This window comes from Oncorhynchus mykiss, chromosome 12 (assembly GCF_057628025.1).
Source record: "Oncorhynchus mykiss isolate SJ-2025 chromosome 12, ASM5762802v1, whole genome shotgun sequence".
Classification (NCBI taxonomy): Eukaryota; Metazoa; Chordata; class Actinopteri; order Salmoniformes; family Salmonidae; genus Oncorhynchus; species Oncorhynchus mykiss.
Window position 1 is genome coordinate 58,423,743 of NC_143033.1, and position 20,389 is coordinate 58,444,131.

At 39.9% G+C, this 20,389-nt stretch overlaps 1 long non-coding RNA gene across 1 annotated transcript; it reads left to right on the top strand.

The window, feature by feature from the left end:
• The first annotated feature begins 1,879 nt into the window (after window positions 1-1,879).
• On the top strand, window positions 1,880-2,163 carry LOC149979230 (uncharacterized). The gene is made up of 2 exons (XR_016485150.1): window positions 1,880-1,999; window positions 2,054-2,163. It is a non-coding gene; the product is annotated as an uncharacterized LOC149979230 (long non-coding RNA).
• Window positions 2,164-20,389: the final 18,226 nt, after the last annotated feature.

A 20,389-nucleotide genomic window follows, 5' to 3' on the forward strand; every position in this document is an offset into this window, starting at 1 on the left:
CTTTTACGCCAAACATAACGTTTTGCATTGTTGCCAAAAAGTTCAATTTTGGTTTCATCTGACCAGAGCACCTTCTTCCACATGTTTGGTGTGTCTCCCAGGTGGCTTGTGGCAAACTTTAACCGACACTTTTTATGGATATCTTTAAGAAATGGCTTTCTTCTTGCCACTCTTCCATAAAGGCCAGATTTGTGCAATATACGACTGATTGTTGTCCTATGGACAGAGTCTCCCACCTCAGCTGTAGATCTCTGCAGTTCATCCAGAGTGATCATGGGCCTCTTGGCTGCATCTCTGATCAGTCTTCTCCTTGTATGAGCTGAAAGTTTAGAGGGACGGCCAGGTCTTGGTAGATTTGCCGTGGTCTGAGACTCTTTCCATTTCAATATTATCGCTTGCACAGTGCTCTTTGGGATGTTTAAAGCTTGGGAAATCTTTTTGTATCCAAATCCGGCTTTAAACTTCTTCACAACAGTATCTCGGACCTGCCTGGTGTGTTCCTTGTTCTTCATGATGCTCTCTGCGCTTTTAACGGACCTCTGAGACTATCACAGTGCAGGTGCATTTATACGGAGACTTGATTACACACAGGTGGATTGTATTTATCATCATTAGTCATTTAGGTCAACATTGGATCATTCAGAGATCCTCACTGAACTTCTGGAGAGAGTTTGCTGCACTGAAAGTAAAGGGGCTGAATAATTTTGCACGCCCAATTTTTCAGTTTTTGATTTGTTAAAAACGTTTGAAATATCCAATAAATGTCGTTCCACTTCATGATTGTGTCCCACTTGTTGTTGATTCTTCACAAAAAAATACAGTTTTATATCTTTATGTTTGAAGCCGGAAATGGGGCAAAAGGTCGCAAAGTTCAAGGGGGCCGAATAATTTCGCAAGGCACTGTAAAAGGGACCATAACGAATAGCAGAAAACTAGGAAACATCGGTTGCGCCACTTTTGAGCTGGCCTTGAATAATCCTGGTAAGAAAGCAGAGATGATATCAGTGCTGTACTGTGCGAGTCGGGTTGTACTTTAAAGTGGCTGAACATTTACAGTGGATATTTGTATTCCTTCACAGCCTTTAATGGACCAATGTTCCCCTACCTACCTGCTCTAATCTGTAGTCAGAAAGCTAGTAGCATTCATTGTTGTTGCAAGCTTTAGGAGCGTACTACTACTGCCCATGTCTGTCTCCACACAGGCTACATCTACCCTGCTCCTGCTCTGCTATCTAAATAGGACCTTAACCCTTAGCAAGCATTTTGATATAGTTGACATAATATTTAGCCTTACGAGACCTGTTTAGTCTTAATATGTTGTTTACACTACTTTATTGATTGCATGCATAATAATGTTGTTATACCCATATTTGGCCTTATTTATTATCGTCATATTTATGTATAGGTCTAACGTTACTTGGCATTATGTTTGCAATATTTTAGTCATCTGATTTGATTATTGATGCAGTGGAAGCCAAGTGTGGAGTATTATGGAGTGTCAGGAGTCTGTGTGTGTATGTGTATTATAATTTACAGCTAGCTGTAAGTTACTGTAAGTGCGGCACTATGGGGCTTTGGACTATAAGGTATGATCATATTTTCATACAGAGAATGGAACTTTTTGTTGTCTTTCCTAACCTGTATATATGCTTTCTTTTGAAAACAAGGGGAAGATTTACCTTTTGTATCTTAAGGTTTGTATTACCCATTTTGGAAAAGCTCACCTTTAAATATGTTTTGTTTTGATTTTGTTAATATTGTTTTTCAGATGTTTTTTTTGCATGTGGAGGCAGTGTTGTTGATTGAGGAACAATAACTCAGAAGTAGTGCACAGAGGACTTGTTGACTTGAAATGGTGGCGATTTCTTTCAATATGGATCTTTTTACAGGAATAAAGTATATTTTCACATAAAAAGCAGTTGTGCTGTGGATTATTATGTGAATTTTGATTTTGACTTGGTGTTAAAAATGCAAAATGCAAATGTAGTTATATATATATGTATATATATATATATATATATATATATATATATATATATATATATATATATAGTTATATATATATATAGTTATAGAAAATACCAAAAAATGCACATTTTATTTCATTCTTTATTGAGCACAAATTTTGCAATACCCTTACCAATACAGACTTATCAATATGCATCATACATTTCTAAATCAAAAGCATAGAATGATACAACATAGAATGATAAGACCTCTTTAAAGGACCAGACCATTTACAGTTCAACGGAAACTAGTATATCTATACAGTTTGAGACATTTAAAACATTTAATGTTCAGAATTGTAATACGAAAACACATTTAGTGCCTCACATTTTTTTAAGGAGACGCATGAGGTTTTTCCAGCTTTGTTCAGTGTTGGGTGGGTGCACAGCCCATGTGAACTGTAGGGGGTGACACTCTGAGTTGCGCACACCACCACTATGTGAAAAAAGCGGGTTCCTCTTTTTCTCACTTCCTGTATGTGAACAGTCTCTCTCTTCATGCGCCATTTTGGTTGCTATGTCTTTGTCACCGTAGCCAACAGTACACTCATCCATAAAGTAGGAAACACTACACTGTGGTGAGGAGTTTAGTAGTGCTTTCTACTTTATGGATGACTGCACTGTACTTCCTCCAATGTCTTCCTTTCCCGCTTCTTTTGCTTCTTCTCCTGCACCTGCCTCAACACTGGTGCCCATTTATTTATCCAGGTTACTCTCATTGAGATAAACTACATTTATCAAGAGAGACCTGGTCCAACCAAGACAGCAGCAGGGGGGAACAATGTTTGAAACAAATATCATACTGTAACAACTTACAGCCATAGACACGTCATAAAATAAAATATTTTGATTTCAATTACAGAAACATACAAGCGTCATGGATTTTTTTTAAATATATTGCTATGGAGCTTCCTATAGAGTAATGGTCATGTACAATTGTATAGTTATGAGGAATGATGCAGTTAGTTTCACATATTTGAGAGAGAATAAAATGCACAGGTTCTTAATGCCGAAGTGTCTTAGCATTGATCAAAGGCAGTAGAAATGAAGGGGAAAAGACAACACCTCCCCTTCCCTCAAATGGCGCCCAGAGTCAGTTTCTCTAACTTAGATCAGTACAATGGCATTGTTCTGTTCAGACAACATACCAACGGCATTGTACTCAGCTAAGATCAGTCTATTGAGGCATTATCTGGTGGAAGCCATTTTGTCTTACGTGAGTGAGCTTTTTTCCCCTCTGAAGACAGGTGAAGTAAAAACGATTCTCCTAACAATTATAGGTTATAGTAAACTACTTCTTATTCACTTGAAATCTAAAGACAATGCAATACTCCAAAATGTCCCGAATTTATCCCCATTTCTGTTTTACAGTGAACATTTGGTATGGTTTCTTCTTTTTAAATTAATGAATGAAGATTTCACACTATTACTATATACATTTTCCCCCACACATTGATCAACTGTACACATTCAGATATTTTAGCGTCGTAGAGAGTGAATGGACTAGTAACAATGGCCCCCATTAGAATGATCTCTTTGACGATTTCTATTCCATCTCATAATGAAATAACATAATTTTTTTACCTGATGCAATATGTTCATACTGTACCTGAGTGAAGACTCCTTTGTCTCTATAAAAGGTGAAGAGCTTGTCCAGCGGTCTAGGTGCCCGGTGTCTTCTCCCCTCCCTAGAAGAAGTGGATGATGAAGAAGAAGAAGTTGTCTCCTTTTTAAACCTCTCCGCCCACGTGGTACAAACCACAGGAAGAGGTCTAACAGTCACAGGCGTTTTCTCCTTCTCCTTCCGTCTCGCTTTTTCTCCTTCCGTCTCTCTTTCGCTCTTGCAGATGCAGTTTACAATGCCTATCAGGCATACGAAGAAACACACAACAGACACATCATTCTCTAATCTACATGTATTAGTTGATTTTGAAATCAAACCATTTTGAATCCAGAATCCACCCTGGTTATTTAAGACCTATTCTCTCACAGCCCCATATCCAACTTTATCCTCAGAACTTTCTTCGATCATCTTTCTTGGTAGGAAATTAGGCCAAAGGAGGGAAGTCAATGAGCCAGTACATGTCAATAGACGGTTTTAGTGCATAAACACGATAATTTATGAAGTAAACGTCCGGGGCGGCAGGGTAGCTTAGTGGTTAGAGCGTTGGACTAGTAACCGAAAGGTTGCAAGTTCCTATCCCTGAGCTGACAAGGTACAAATCTGTCGTTCTGCCCCTGAACAGGCAGTTAACCCACTGTTCCTAGGCCGTCATTGAGAATAAGAATTTGTTCTTAACTGACTTGCCTAGTTAAATAAAGATAAAATATACCAACTAGGAAACTGAGGGCCCTCTCAGGACTTTAGCCCCCTAATCACATCTTCTATCACCCCAATAATTTTACAACCTCGTGTTCCTTTTCGTGTAAAACCACCTCTTATCTCCTTCTTTCTCTCTTCCATTGGCTTTTGAAACCATGCTCTCATCTGTAATCTAGACTGCTTTATATTGTCAATAACACGGTTGCAAAATGAAAAGAGAAACTGAAAACTTTCAATGATGAGAATCAAATGGAAGAGAGAGATAAACTACGATAGTGTTCATGATGAGCGTGTGCATATGTCTCTTCACAAATATCACATCTAGTTCATTTTATATAACTTAGTTATAGTTACAAGAATATCAGATGAGATCAGTCAGGTGAAAGAAGTCTATTGGTTTTACCAGAAGGATAAGTCGTGCCAAAGGGTTAGTTGAGCCACCCCTTGTTTCTAGAATATTCTACACAGAATGAATCATGTGACCAAATATTTAGGAAGAGGTCATAATTTCATGGAGTCTGTGAAGGAAAAATGCATTTATTGTGTTAAAGTTTTCTTGATGCTTGTATCTAAACCAAAGTAGATCATTTAAAGACTGTTTTATGCATCAGTTAGGTTCTCTATAAGCTACAATATGACATCCTAAACCTAGCATGAAAGTGCATCTTCATAGCTGTGTGGGCTAATACAGTAAAAATGGTTGCTCTGGGGGAAATTGTGCCATTTGGCCAGGGGCAAGTTGGGCAAATGGCTCATTATACCCCATACAAATAATGATTACATTGTCAATTTTATGCATATTTTGCAATTTGTCATGCAGATGAACTCAAGATAGTGCATTTTTATTGTTACAGAGCAGACACAATCATGCCCTGTGTATACAAATGTCAAACTAGCAGGGGTCTTGCCCACTTTGAGGTTCTTGAAAGAGCAGCCAAGGAAGTGAGAGGAGGGAAGAAGTCCATTCAAGCAGCAGCAAGGAATGAAAACATTGATCGAATGACACTGAAGAGGTACAATGACAAAAAATAAACCAAACATGCACCTGTTTGACAAAGAGGCTAGATAGTCTGAGCTTGCTAAACATATCAATAATCTCACAGGACAGTTTCATGGGCTTAGTAGCCTTAAATCCAGAAAGGCGGCTCCCTGTCCCTATGCTCTATTTACCCCCTAAGTTGTGCCAAGAGACCACTTTTATTGGACAACCTATGCTTTCAAAACTGTTTAGTTTACATTAATTCAGATGATTTCAAGGGATACACAACATCCTGAAATATATGTAGATATACCGTATTTGTTAGAAAGAATACTATATTTCCCCTGACGTAGTGATGCTAAATGTAAAGAATAACTCAACATACCACAGCACACTACATGGCATCATTTATTTTAATTCATTGCTCAGTGTCTTTACCTGCATTGGTATTGTGCAACTGTCTGATAATACTATTTCAGGAAGTACCTGTTGGAAAAAAAAACATGTTATTTCCTGTGTAAGGCCTACACCTGCACTGTTGTCTTCACACATACTGTATGTCACTCTCAGTAGCTTTCTTTTTCCTTTTCTTGAAAACAGGAAATACTGTATTTGCAGTATATACATATGTGTATACTGTATATAGGCATTCTCATAGGTAAGATTAAACTATATGGATTGGATTATGCTATAAAGTAGCATAACATAGCTCCTCCCCTTTGCCCTGATGACCTTTGGAGAAAGGCTCACTATGGTATATCTAAAACGACTTGTTACCCACATTGTTCTTGCTGGCTTCATAGCGAGATATTTTCATGTCTAAGCAACCCACAGCTCAGCTCAGAGAGAGATGGAGGAAGTGGGGGAGGGCTGCCTGCACCACAGCAAAGCACCAGAAATGTGCACATTAGAAAATACACTTGACTTCTTTTAAATGCTTGCAGAAAATACGTTCATTCATTTTCATTTAAGTTAGCAGTTTTGAAAGGCCTTGACATTAAACTTTGTATAGAAGGCATAGGGAGCAAATCAGCTTGTGAATCAGTTTTGTGCCAATGCAATCAGACTTGATCACTACTATTTTATCATGTATGTTTTGATTTGGGCGTACACATTTCCAAACCAATGAATGCTTGCCAGTAAGTCCTCTCTCCCTAGGTCTTTGTTTATAAGAGATGGGTCCTTAGGGGTCTGGAGGTGGCAAAGTTAAGTTTTATTTTCCACTCTACAGTTTGAGGGACTTCACCACCGTTGCTGTTCACAGCTGAAAGGCCAGAGAGGTTTCAATTCCCTCTTCTACCCTACGATGTAAGAACACTCTCACCAGTACAGCCGTGGGGAGTGGTTTGTAACTATGACAACCTAGGAGATGGAATGGCAATGGGTGGGAGAAGGGGAGTCTATGGGGTTGGAAGAGATGAATGAATATGACAGTGGGTGTTGAAATGTAAGGTTACTTACGTAACCCAGGTTCTCTGATATTGTGAGTGAAATATCTCACATATGGGATTCACCAGAATCTCAGAAGCTCGAAGAACCTATTACACATCTGTTGGTCAGATAGGTCGAGTGGAAAGGAACTGAGCCCCTTCCCCCATTATAATTAGCCACTCGCCTACCCTCTGGTCATTCTTGAGCATACCGCCTTCCTCACACTCTTGCGAGTAAGGGAATGCTGTGAGATGTCTCACTCACGATATCAGACAACCTGGGTTACGCAAGTAACCTTGAGTTCTCTTTCAATTATTTGTTTTGATATCTCACATGTGGCACATGAGCAACTCCTGTATCGCAAACATGCGCTCCGATGCCAGGTAGTCTCAACGTTTCAACCCCCAGAGGTCCCGACACTGAGGACAGTATGCGCCAACGAAGGTGCAGTGACGTCTTGCCAGTAGAACCTCATAACAGTATGAGAGGATGCCCTTAAACAGTTCTACAGCTGCAGCATTGAGAGCATCTTGACTGGCTGCATCACCATTTGATACGGCAACTGCAAGGCACCCGACCACAAGGCGCTGCAGAGGATAGTGAGTTCGGCCCAGTACATCACTAGAGCCGAGCTCCCTGCCATTCAGGACCTCTATACCAGGTGGTGTCAGAGGACGGCCCTAATAATTGTCAAAGACTCCAGCCAAGTCATAGACTGTTCTCTTTGCTACCATACAGCAAGCGTTACCAGTGCACCAAGTCTAGAACCAACTGGACCCTGAACAGCTTCTACCCCCAAGCCGTAAGACTGCTGAACAAGCACTAACTCTTGTGTTGTGCACTGACTCTATGCACACACATTGAACTCTACCCAAACACACACACACAATTACACTGACACCCCAACACACACACACTACTTATACTCACACACACATACCACACACACATGCATTCTGACGTCTCACACACACACACACACACGCACACACGCATTCATTCACTATTTCTATTTTATAAAAAAATGTATCAATCTTTAACTCTGCATTGTTGGAAAAGGACCTGTAAGTAAGAATTTCACTCTTAGTCTACACCTGTTGTTTACAAAGCATGTGACAAATAACATATGATTTGAAAACCCACCACTGGTGTTGCATGGCCAAAAAACATATGGAAGTGTCTGTGTCACGTCCTGACCTTGGAGATCCTTTTTATGTCTCTATTTTGGTTTGGTCAGGGCGTGAGTTGGGATGGGCATTTCTATGTTTTGTGTTTCTATGATTCTCTATCTCCATGTTTTGGCCAGGTATGGTTCTCAATCAGGGACAGCTGTCTATCGTTGTCTCTGATTGGGAACCATACTTAGGTACCCTTTTTCCCACCTGTGTTTGTGGGAAGTTGACTTTCTTTATGGCACTTAGCCTTAAGCTTCACGGTTTTGTTTTGTAGTGTGTATTGTTTTGTTCGACATCTTTTCTTAATTAAAGAACATGTACGCTCACGACGCTGCACCTTGGTCCGCTCCTTTCATCAGCCGTGACAGTCTGCTCTACCTGAAATTACAACCAACTATTTGCAGCATTGCCGCAAAAATGGAAGAGGAAAATGGAAGGGGGAAAAAGTAAGGAACTGGTTGTCGGCCCTGCATTAAAGACCACAATTGGTTAAAGAAAATTGTGACAAATAAAAATGTATACCGGTTTCATTTGAGGACCAAAAAATTGACAGCCGTGTTATATAGATTGCAAAATCGTTGGGAGATATTTTTGACGTACCGATTCCATGCCACATGGTATATGAACTGATACACAAAATGGCGACGGATTCAAGACTTAGAATTTCTCAATTTAAATTATTCTTGCAACCAATATAATTTTATTTATATGGGGGATACACCCTTCCCAGCTCTGCAGATTTTGCTGTGAAGAGGCAGAATCCTTAGATCATTTGTTTTGGTACAGCCTATACAGTATGTAGCTTGTTTTTGGTCACAGATCCAGGAATGGCTGAATAATTGCAATATTTACCTGGAGCTAACCCTGCAGATAGCACTACTGAGTGATCTGAAAAGTCCCAGTCAATTGATCAATAATATAATAATAATTTTAGCAAAACATTTTCAATTTACAATCTGTAGAAACAAACTCAGTGCCTCTTTGCTTGACATCATGGGAAAATCTAAAGAAATCAGCCAAGACTTTGTAGACTTTGTAGACCTCCACAAGTCTGGTTCAACATTGGGAGCTATTTGAAAACGCCTGAAGGTTCCACGTTCATCTGTACAAACAATAGTACGCAAGTATAAACACCATGGGACCATGCAGCCGTCATAACGCTCAGGAAGGAGATGCGTTCTGTCTCTTAGAGATGAACGTACCTTGCTGCGAAAAGTGCAAATCAATCCCAGAACAACAGCAAAGGACCTTGTGAAGATACTGGAGGAAGCAGGTACAAAAGTATCTATATCCACAGTAAAATGAGTCCTATATCGACATAACCTGAAAGGCTGCTCGGCAAGGAAGAAGCCACTGCTCCAAAACCGCCATAGAAAAGCCAGACTACGGTTTGCAACTGCACATGGGGACAAAGATTGTACTTTTTGGAGAAATGTCCTCTGGTCTGATGAAACAAAAATAGAACTGTTTGGCCATAATGACCATTGTTATGTTTGGAGGAAAAAGGGGGAAGCTTGCAAGCCGAAGACCACCATCCCAACCGTGAAGCACGGGGGTGGCAGCATCATGTTGTGGGGGGTTTTGCTGCAGGAGGAACTGGTGCACTTCACAAAAAAGATGGCATCATGAGGAAAACAAGATTTATTGAAGCAACATCTCAAGACATCAGTCAGGAAGTTAAAGCTTGGTCGCAAATGGGTCTTCCAAATGGACATTGACCCCAAGCATACTTCCACAGTTGTGGCAAAATGGCTTAAGGACAAAGTCAAGGTATTGGAGTGGCCGTCACAAATCCCTGACCTCAATCCCATAGAACATTTGTGGGCACAACTGAAAAGTGTGTGCGAGCAAGAAGGCCTACAAACCTGACTCAGTTACACAAGCTCTGTCAGGAGGAATGGGCCAAAATTCACCCAACTTATTGTGGGAAGCTTGTGGAAGGCTACCCAAAACGTTTGACCCAAGATAAACAATTTAAAGGCAATGCTACCGAATACTAATTGAGTGTATGTAAACTTCTGACCCACTGGGAATGTGATGAAAGAAATAAAAGCTGAAATAAATCATTCTCTCTACGATTATTCTGACATTTCACATTCTTAAAATAAAGTGGTGAACCTATCTGACCTAAGACATGGAATTTTATTGGGATTAAATGTCGGAAATTGTGAAAAACTGAGTTGAAATGTTTTTGACTAAGGTGTATGTAAACTTCCAACTTCAACTGTAAGCAAACTTAGGAATGACATGCCAGCAACAAAAGTTGACACTACACAACCAAGTATACCGGACCAAATTATGAAAGACAAGAATTTTACTTTTGAATTCCGTAAAGGTAGTGGGGAAGAGATTTAAAAAAACAACCCCACCAGAGTTTGATACTCTGGATGGAAAATTACTGAGGATAATAGCAGACAATATTGCTACTCCTATTTGCCACATCTTCAATTTAAGCCTCCTAGAGAGCGTGTGCCTGGAGGGAAGCTAAAGTCATTCTGCTACCCAAGAATAGTAAAGCCCCCTTTACTGGCTCAAATAGCAGACCAATCAGCCTGTTACCAACCCTTAGTAAACTTCTGGAAAAAATTATGTTTGAACAGACACAATGCTATTTCACAGTAAACAAATTTACAACATAATTTCAGCATGCTTACAGGGAAGGACACTCAACAAGCACAGCACTTACACAAATGACTGATGTTTGGCTGAGAGAAATTGATGATATAATGATTGTGGGGGCTGTCTTTTTAGACTTCAATGCAGCTTTTGACATAATCGATCATAGTCTGCTGCTGGAAAAACATATGTGTCATGGCTTCACACCACCTGCTATAATGTGGATAAAGAGTTATACTTGTCTTACAGAACACAAAGGGTGTTCTTTAATGAAAGCCTCTCAATTATAATCCAGTTTGAATCAGGAATTCCCCAGGGTAGCTGTTTAGGCCCCTTGCTTTTATTTATTTTTACAAACGACATGCCACTGACTTTGAGTAAACCAGAGTGTCTATGTATGCGGATGACTCAACACTATACATGTCAGCTACTACAGCGACTGAAATGACTGCAACACTCAACAAAGAGCTGCTGCAGTTAGTTTCAAAGTGGGTGGCAAGGAATAAGTTAGACCTAAATATTTCTAAAACTTAAAGCATTGTATTTGGAACAAAACACTCACTAAACCCTAAACCCTAAACCTCAACTAAACCTCAACTTTAAGGAGTTAAGATGCAATGTGGAAATTGAGCAAGTTGAGATGACTAAACTGCTTGGAATAACCCTAGATTGTAAACTGTCAAGGTCAAAACATACAGTGCCTTGCGAAAGTATTCGGCCCCCTTGAACTTTGCGACCTTTTGCCACATTTCAGGCTTCAAACATAAAGATATAAAACTGTATTTTTTTGTGAAGAATCAACAACAAGTGGGACACAATCATGAAGTGGAACGACATTTTTTGGATATTTCAAACTTTTTTAACAAATCAAAAACTGAAAAATTGGGCGTGCAAAATTATTCAGCCCCCTTAAGTTAATACTTTGTAGCGCCACCTTTTGCTGCGATTACAGCTGTAAGTCGCTTGGGGTATGTCTCTATCAGTTTTGCACATCGAGAGACTGACATTTTTTCCCATTCCTCCTTGCAAAACAGCTCGAGCTCAGTGAGGTTGGATGGAGAGCATTTGTGAACAGCAGTTTACAGTTCTTTCCACAGATTCTCGATTGGATTCAGGTCTGGACTTTGACTTGGCCATTCTAACACCTGGATATGTTTATTTTTGAACCATTCCATTGTAGATTTTGCTTTATGTTTTGGATCATTGTCTTGTTGGAAGACAAATCTCCGTCCCAGTCTCAGGTCTTTTGCAGACTCCATCAGGTTCTTCCAGAATGGTCATGTATTTGGCTCCATCCATCTTCCCATCAATTTTAACCATCTTCCCTGTCCCTGCTGAAGAAAAGCAGGCCCAAACCATGATGCTGCCACCACCATGTTTGACAGTGGGGATGGTGTGTTCAACTGTGTTGCTTTTACGCCAAACATAACGTTTTGCATTGTTGCCAAAAAGTTCAATTTTGGTTTCATCTGACCAGAGCACCTTCTTCCACATGTTTGGTGTGTCTCCCAGGTGGCTTGTGGCAAACTTTAAACAACACTTTTTATGGATATCTTTAAGAAATGACTTTCTTCTTGCCACTCTTCCATAAAGGCCAGATTTGTGCAATATACGACTGATTGTTGTCCTATGGACAGAATCTCCCACCTCAGCTGTAGATCTCTGCAGTTCATCCAGAGTGATCATGGGCCTCTTGGCTGCATCTCTGATCAGTCTTCTCCTTGTATGAGCTGAAAGTTTAGAGGGACGGCCAGGTCTTGGTAGATTTGCAGTGGTCTGATACTCCTTCCATTTCAATATTATCGCTTGCACAGTGCTCCTTGGGATGTTTAAAGCTTGGGAAATCTTTTTGTATCCAAATCCGGCTTTAAACTTCTTCACAACAGTATCTCGGACCTGCCTGGTGTGTTCCTTGTTCTTCATTGTTCTTCATTTAACGGACCTCTGAGACTATCACAGTGCAGGTGCATTTATACGGAGACTTGATTACACACAGGTGGATTGTATTTATCATCATTAGTCATTTAGGTCAACATTGGATCATTCAGATATCCTCACTGAACTTCTGGAGAGAGTTTGCTGCACTGAAAGTAAAGGGGCTGAATAATTTTGCACGCCCAATTTTTCAGTTTTTGATTTGTTAAAAAAGTTTGAAAGATCCAATAAATGTCGTTCCACTTCATGATTGTGTCCCACTTGTTGTTGATTCTTCACAAAAAAATACAGTTTTATATCTTTATGTTTGAAGCCTGAAATGTGGCAAAAGGTCGCAAAGTTCAAGGGGGCCGAATACTTTCGCAAGGCACTGTATTGATGCAGTAGTAACTGCCGTTGGGGAGAAGTCTGTCTATAATAAAGCAATGCTCTGCCTTCTTAACAACACTATCAACAAGGCAGGTCCTACAGGCCCTAGTTGCACCTTGACTACTGTTTTGTGGTCAAGTGCCACAAAAAAGGACTTAGGAAAATTGCAATTGGCTCAAAACAGGGCAGCATAACTGGCCCTTGGATGTACACAGAGAACTAATATTAATAATGTGCATGTCAATCTCCCCTGGCAGGAAGTGGAGGAGAGATTGACTTCATCACTACTTTTATTTATGATAGGTATTGACATTGAATGAATGCACCGAGCTGTCTGTCTAAATTACTGGCACACAGCTCGGACACCCATGCATACCCCACAAGACATGCCACAAGAGGTCTCTTCACAGTCCTCATGTCCAGAACAGACTATGAGAGGCACACAGTACTACATAGAGCCATGACTACAAGGAACTCTATTCCACATCAAGTAACTGACACAAGCAGTAAAATTTGATTTAAAAACAGATTCAAAAAACACCTCATTTAAATGTCTTGGAATGGCCTAGTGAAAGCCCAGATCTCAATCCAATTAAGAATCTGTGGTATGACTTAAAGATTTCTGTACACCAGTGAAACTCATCCACTTGAAGGAGCTGGAGTAGTTTTGCCTTGAAGAATGGTCAAACATCCCAGTGGCTAGATGTGCCAAGTTTATAAAGACATACCCCAAAAGACTTGCAGCTGTAATTGCTGCAAAAGGTGGCTCTATTGCCTTTGTGGGGGTGAATAATTATGCATGTCTTATTTTTTGTTTGTTTCACAAGAAGAAATGTTTTGCATCTTCAAAGTGGTAGGCATGTGGGTAAATCAAATGATACAAATCCACAAACAAATCTATTTTAATTCCAGGTTGTAAGGCAACAAAATAGGAAAAATGCCAAGGGGGGTGAATACTTTCGCAAGCCACTTAACACATGGATTTAGTACTGTAGATATGTGGTAGTGGTGGAGTAGGGGCCTGAGGGCACACTGTGTGTTGTGAAATCTGTGAATGTATTGTAATGTTTTTAAAATTGTATAAACTGTCTTAATTTTGTTGGACCCCAGGAAGAGTAGCTGCCGCTTTGGCAGCAGCTAATGGGGATCCATAATAAATACAAATACAAATCCCTCCCAATGTGTTCTCCCATCTCATAAAACATTTCAGAAATAGAATCAGTGTCGTTATCCTATCTTAAAAATAAAATAACATTGTTACTTGTTAAACAAAATATCTTTCTCTGAGCAATTGTATTACTATAAAATAATATAATGTTAAAAAAGTATGAGCATACAATATAGCTTAGAATATTATTTATTTTATAGAGTCTTTTTTGCCCATCTTTATCAAGGGATCCAATCATTTTGGCCCCCACTATACATGTAATAGGATAAGAGGATGAAAGGAGTCTGGAAAGTTATCCAAAAAAGGTGGCATTGTCGTAGTGACACGGAAAATCATAAAGCGGTTGACATGAGCTATGTTCGAATACCCATACTAACATACTGTATACTACATACTTAATGAGTATATACTACTACTATTCGTTTATTTTAGTATACTGTAAACGGTATCCTTTCAGTTGAGCATACCAGCGCTACGTCTGTCTATCGGAAGTTGATGCTGTTGCTATGCCACCTCTTGCTAGCTGGTTAGCTATTACAAATTACTAGATAGACATTATATTACTTCGGGTGTGTTTGTAAATTCAATCTGGAGTGCCAGAGTGCGCTCTGGGAGTTCATAAATTCAGAGTGTTGTCAGAAGTCCATTCTTAAATTCAGAGCGTTTCCCTCTCGGAGTGTTCAGAGCGCACAGTGGACGCTCTGGCCAAGGAGTAGGGTTGAACCGAGCATTCTGACCATCACAACGGCAGTCAAGCACATAAGCTAACTGGCTAGCAACCTCAAGCCACAAATGAGAGACCACCTCACTCTGATCATTTTACTCGCCCTAGCAGAGCTTGTTAGGCTGTTCTCATGTTATCCAGAGCGTTGGTGACTGTAATTGTGCTGCTGGAAACAATTTAATTACGTTTTTTTGCCGATTACTGACACCGGACATATTGACCATATTCAACAGGTGTTGAGCATTCATAAACTCATCATTTATTCTGCGCTCTGGCACACTCAGACGAGAGTGCTCTGAAATCAGAGTAGATAGCCAGAGCAAATGTATGTCCATTGAGAACGCACAACAACTATACCATTTAGCTAAGAATGATGTGAATAATCAAGTCAATAAACGTTGGATAGTTAGTGAGATAGCATATAGTTAATATACTGGCAAGTTCAATGTATTAGTAGCCAACCAACGTGAGGTAGCTAGCTAACATACCTACTGCTGTAATGATATACTATGCAGGTCATGAGGATAGCATAGCCAACGAATTGTCAGCCAACATAATGTGTAGCGTAACTTATTTGGAATGTCTACTTTATTACATAAAATGTTCTTAACATTTGTCATAATTAGATAAAGCAATGAATATGTATCCGCTCTTGTTGGACTTCGACTGCATATCTTCCACCATTTTCTTCAAGTCATAAAACATTGTGAAGCCAAGCCCATTTTCTGTAGAATTGCATTATGGGCCCTAAAAGCATAGAACTTGTGTCCACTGCTTGTAAACGTCGGATTTTGGCGAATGTAGTACGTCATCCAGGAACTTTTTGCATTCTACCTATATCCATACTATGACCAATAAGCATACTACGTACTCAATTTCTGTCACAAATAGTTTCTGTCACAATGGTTAGTGCGATTAGGATGTGTACTCAAACACAGCTATAGTTCCCTTGTGCTGCTGAAAGAAAAAACAACGGCCTTTCTGAAAACTAGTCTCTCTTGTGCTGCTTACATGCCAGACTGGCCTGCGATGAGAATATCTGTTTTAATCTTCAGCCACAATCATTTTTTATGTCAAGTGATGTTTTAGAATTAACCAGATGTCCAACGGATTAATAATTCATGGAAAATCAATATCATATAATGACGAACAAATACAGACTGTACATCAGACACGGAATACCTTGAACTTTGTATCAATCCGTTTTTATTTGACAATGGCAAATATGTTGTGAGATTGAGGTCATATGTGTGAGTCGGGATATAGACCATATATGTATGTGTATGGTATGGGTACTATAACAAGGACCCTGGCTTCCAGTTGTTAGGCGTCTGTGTGAGTGCCAGAAGGGAAGTGATCAGTGCCTGTCTGTTTGATGAACACAAGGCGGGGGGCTTTCAAAGACCCACACTAGCCCTAGCGAGATAGACCTTATCTGGGCCGGCAGCCATTTCCCCTCCATGCCCCTGCTCTCCCTGGTCCTCTGACACGATGTGCCTCAATTGACACCCTATTGTCTATGTAGTGCACAACTTTTGACTTGGACCCTTAGGCTCTGATCAAAAGTTGTGCACTATATAGGGAATAGGGTACCATTTGGGATGTACTCTCAGTTTCATTTAGTCATGTGTCGACACCAAACCACCCTGCCACTGGATAGTCCTGCTGCCCCACTTCTGCCCTCCAATCCTCCAACCACTGTCTGTCTATACGTCCAAGCAATGGCTTACATGACTCGTCTGAAGTTTCGTTTCAAATAAAATTTGGTTTAGAAGTTTATTTCCTAGCAAAAATGTTTAGGTAAGATATTATATCCTCCATTTACTTAGTAGAACCCCCATTCTGTCAGTTCTGTAGCTGTTCTGAATACTGCTAAAAAGAGGAAGTTTCATCAGCTCTTATGAAACAGAGTCACGAGCAACAGCACATGTACGTGCACGTGCGTCCTGCTGTTGTAATGTTCAGAATCACCCTTGCTGCCTTTATCACCTTCTTTAATATCGACCCTCCCTTCTTGCTGCCAAGTTTACTGTAAACCTAAGCAGTGAGGGTACAATAACAGCTTTGGCCCAGACATAAATCATGTCGGAGCCTCTACTGAGATATCTTTCAGCTTGTTTCTTCATTATGTGTTCATACCATAAGATGAGTTTGATAGATAACCCAGAAGTTACAACCTCAGCTAGACATAAAAAATACACAATCCAACAATGGATTGAATTGAGACATTCCCCTTCAATATACTGATAGAAGCGTATACATGTCCAAATAAGGGCAAAACCATTCATAGCAGCCTCAGCCACCAATGAGACCTTGTAGGCCTGTGTGTCCGTGTGAGCGGCAGACAAAAGAGGATGCGCTTTCGTTCGCAGAAGGAGGCGGAGTCTGATGATCTCTTCTGCAGGGGTTGGTGGCATGACCACATAGGCGGAGCTGACAACAGAATGAGCCTTCCCGACAGCGCCTGCCTACCCTGGCCTGCGGTTGACAAGGGTTTCTGTACCGAGACGCTGATAGCTGGTTCACATGTTTTTTTTGTTTTCACCCACCAGCTTTCGTGAAATGACTCAGAATGCCCTAAACTATACATCTAGTATGTAATCAGAAGGACCATGCAAAATGTGATAGAAGTATAAAAAAATATATATCATCTTACATACTACACATGCAGTTTTCCATTAGTTAGGGGAACATTCTATCTATGTTAGCAAAAATCTTCTGAGAACCTTTTTAGCATGTGTTTGGTGCTAAAGTTAGGAGAACATTCCCTTAATTTCAAACAGAAGTTATCTAGAATGTGGTAACAATGTTCTCAGAATACGCAACATTAATGTTCTAGTTGCATTTTATAGGACATTGCAAGAACATTCATGTTTTCTGAGGGTTAGTTACATAAACCATGTAGAACAAACATGTGTCTCTAATTAGGAATCACATCAGCTCTTGTCATTGCATTTCTATCTGAGAATATTCCATCAACGTTCCACCAAACATATATAGACCATCAAGGCCATGATTGGTGGACCACTGAGCCATTCACAGCTCTTTTGGCAAGGGAGAGTCACACATTGTGCCTTTAACATTGTGTTTTCAATGTATATATGTGACATACATTAATACATTATGCATGTTCATTTATATAGTAATTATTATTCAATGTGTTCTCACCTGGGATTTGAACTCAAAACCTCTTGGTTCAAGGCATTCAGATATTCCTGCTTCTACACCATGTCAGTGTCATTTACCAGCTAATTTGACTATTCTCTCATCATTGATTTGATTGACTTATTTCAACAATTTAAGGGGCTTCTGTATAGTTATCTAATGTTGGTGGGGCATATTAACCTGTTTTAATGATACTCCTGAATCACTATGATCAATAAATGTGTTTCTTGAGTGTACTTTTAACAGAGCTGAGATTTACGTCAAAGTGCATTCATCCTATTGCTTACACATATGAAGTTGTATCAGATATACACAAGTGCCTAGGGAGGAAGAGGTTAAGGTTGCTTCTGGACAGGTCCTAATACTGGACCAATAAGTACATGCAACAGAATATGCAACATTAATGTAGATGCGTTTTATGGGACGTTGCAAGAACATTCATGTATCCAGTTTTCTGAGGGGTAGTTACATAAACCATGTAGAACATTCTGATTAGGAATCAGCTCTTGTCATTGCATCTCTATCTGTAATATTCCATCATCGTTCCACTAAACATACACAGAACATGGTTGCCCTGATTTCAGAATATCCAATATTAATGTTCTAGACACCTTCCATGAGAACATTCCTGTTCATAAACAATGTAGAACAAACATGTCTCTGATTAGTAATCACATCAGCTCTCGTCATAGCATTTCTATCTGTAATTGTCATGGGTGCTCCCTCTCTGCCTCTTGGTCTCCAGGTTGCTCGTTATGGCGCACACATGTCACCATCGTTAAACACACCTGCACATCAACCAGACTCACCTGGACTCCATCACCTCCCTGATTACACTCCCTTTGGTTCCTTCCCCATGCGTTATTGTTTATGTTCCTGTGTCAGTTCTGTGCGTTGGTTGTGTTTCTTATTTTGTATTATGTTTTGTGTTTATTTATTAAAACTCTCACTCCCTGAACTTGCTTCCCGACTCTCAGAGCACATCGTAACAGTCCTAATGTATAGCCGAAACATGGCCCAAGTGGTAGCGTTACTTCTGATAGAAACATACCCAGTACATGGTTGTCATATTCTCATAATATCAGATACAGTGCCTTGCAAAAGTATTCATCCCCCTTGGCATTTTTCCTATTTTATTGCCTTACAACCTGGAATTTAAATAGATTTTTCATTTGGATTTCATGTAATGGACATACACAAAATAGTCCAAATTGGTGAAGTGAAATGAAAGAAATTCAAAATAAATTTAAATGGAAAAGTGGTGTGTGCATATGTATTCACCCCCTTTGCTATGAAGGCCCTAAATATGATCTGGTGCAACCAATTACCTTCAGAAGTCCCATCATTAGTTATATAAAGTCCACCTGTGTGCAATCTGTGTCACATGATCTGTCACATGATCTCAGTACATCTACACCTGTCTGAAAGGCCCCCAGAGTCTGCAACACCACTGAGCAGCGGGCACCACCAAGACCAAGGAGCTCTCCAACCAGGTCAGGGACAAAGTTGTGGAGAAGTACAGATCAGGGTTGAGTTATAAAAGAATAGTGGAAACTTTGATCCCATATGGGGCACCATTAAATCCATTATTAAAAAATGGAAATAATATGGCACCACAACAAACCTGTCAAGAGAGGGCAGTTCATGCACTACGTTTCTCAAAATCACCAAACATTTAAGAAAAATCGAAAATTGTCAAATTATATCTCAGGCCTGGAGCATGTAATATCCAATGCTTATTTGTATGACTTATTAAAAACTGTCCATGAATGTCTGCAAAAGATATACAAAGCCTCATAGGCATATCATAGTTTTTAAATATGTGATTACACTGGCAAAATTGGAAAGAAGTGGAAAATTTAAAAAGTGTGAGGAATAATGGTAATGTCTTGCTGACAAGTACACTAATTACCTTTATATTCCACTGATCAGGTAAATAAAGTAGATAAATAATAACATCTCCAGAAGACAAGATTACATAAATCTGCCCCTACACCCTTACCAAATAACTGTTCTATTTATTGTTCCCCCTTTAGAATCAAACTTACACTTTTGGATGATTTTCATAGTTACAAATCAGTTTACAATACCAAAGTTCCCTAATAAAATATAATGTAGGTCTGTCTGCTGCCTTTTCGTTGTCACAGCCTAAATGTCAATCCCCAAACGAGGGGACTAATGCAAGTGTGGATTACAATGATTTTAGTACATGCTGTCAAAAGGCTGCGTTCTGCAATAGGGACGGGAGTAACAGCAACCTACGTGAGGCGACGTTGGCTCCCTCTGCTGGGATTGCGGGAGCTGGGCACCCCGACACGGACCGCTCGTGGAGGCCAAACAAAAGGAGCACGGTGGCACACCGCGAGAGAGAACGGGGAGAGACCGACACCAAGCCAAACCTAAGTGATTTTCTTTATTATGTTTGTTTTCTGTCTTTAAGTTGTTTTTGCGGACTAAAACCTCCCTGTCTCTGTCAATCTCTGCACGCTCAACCCAAC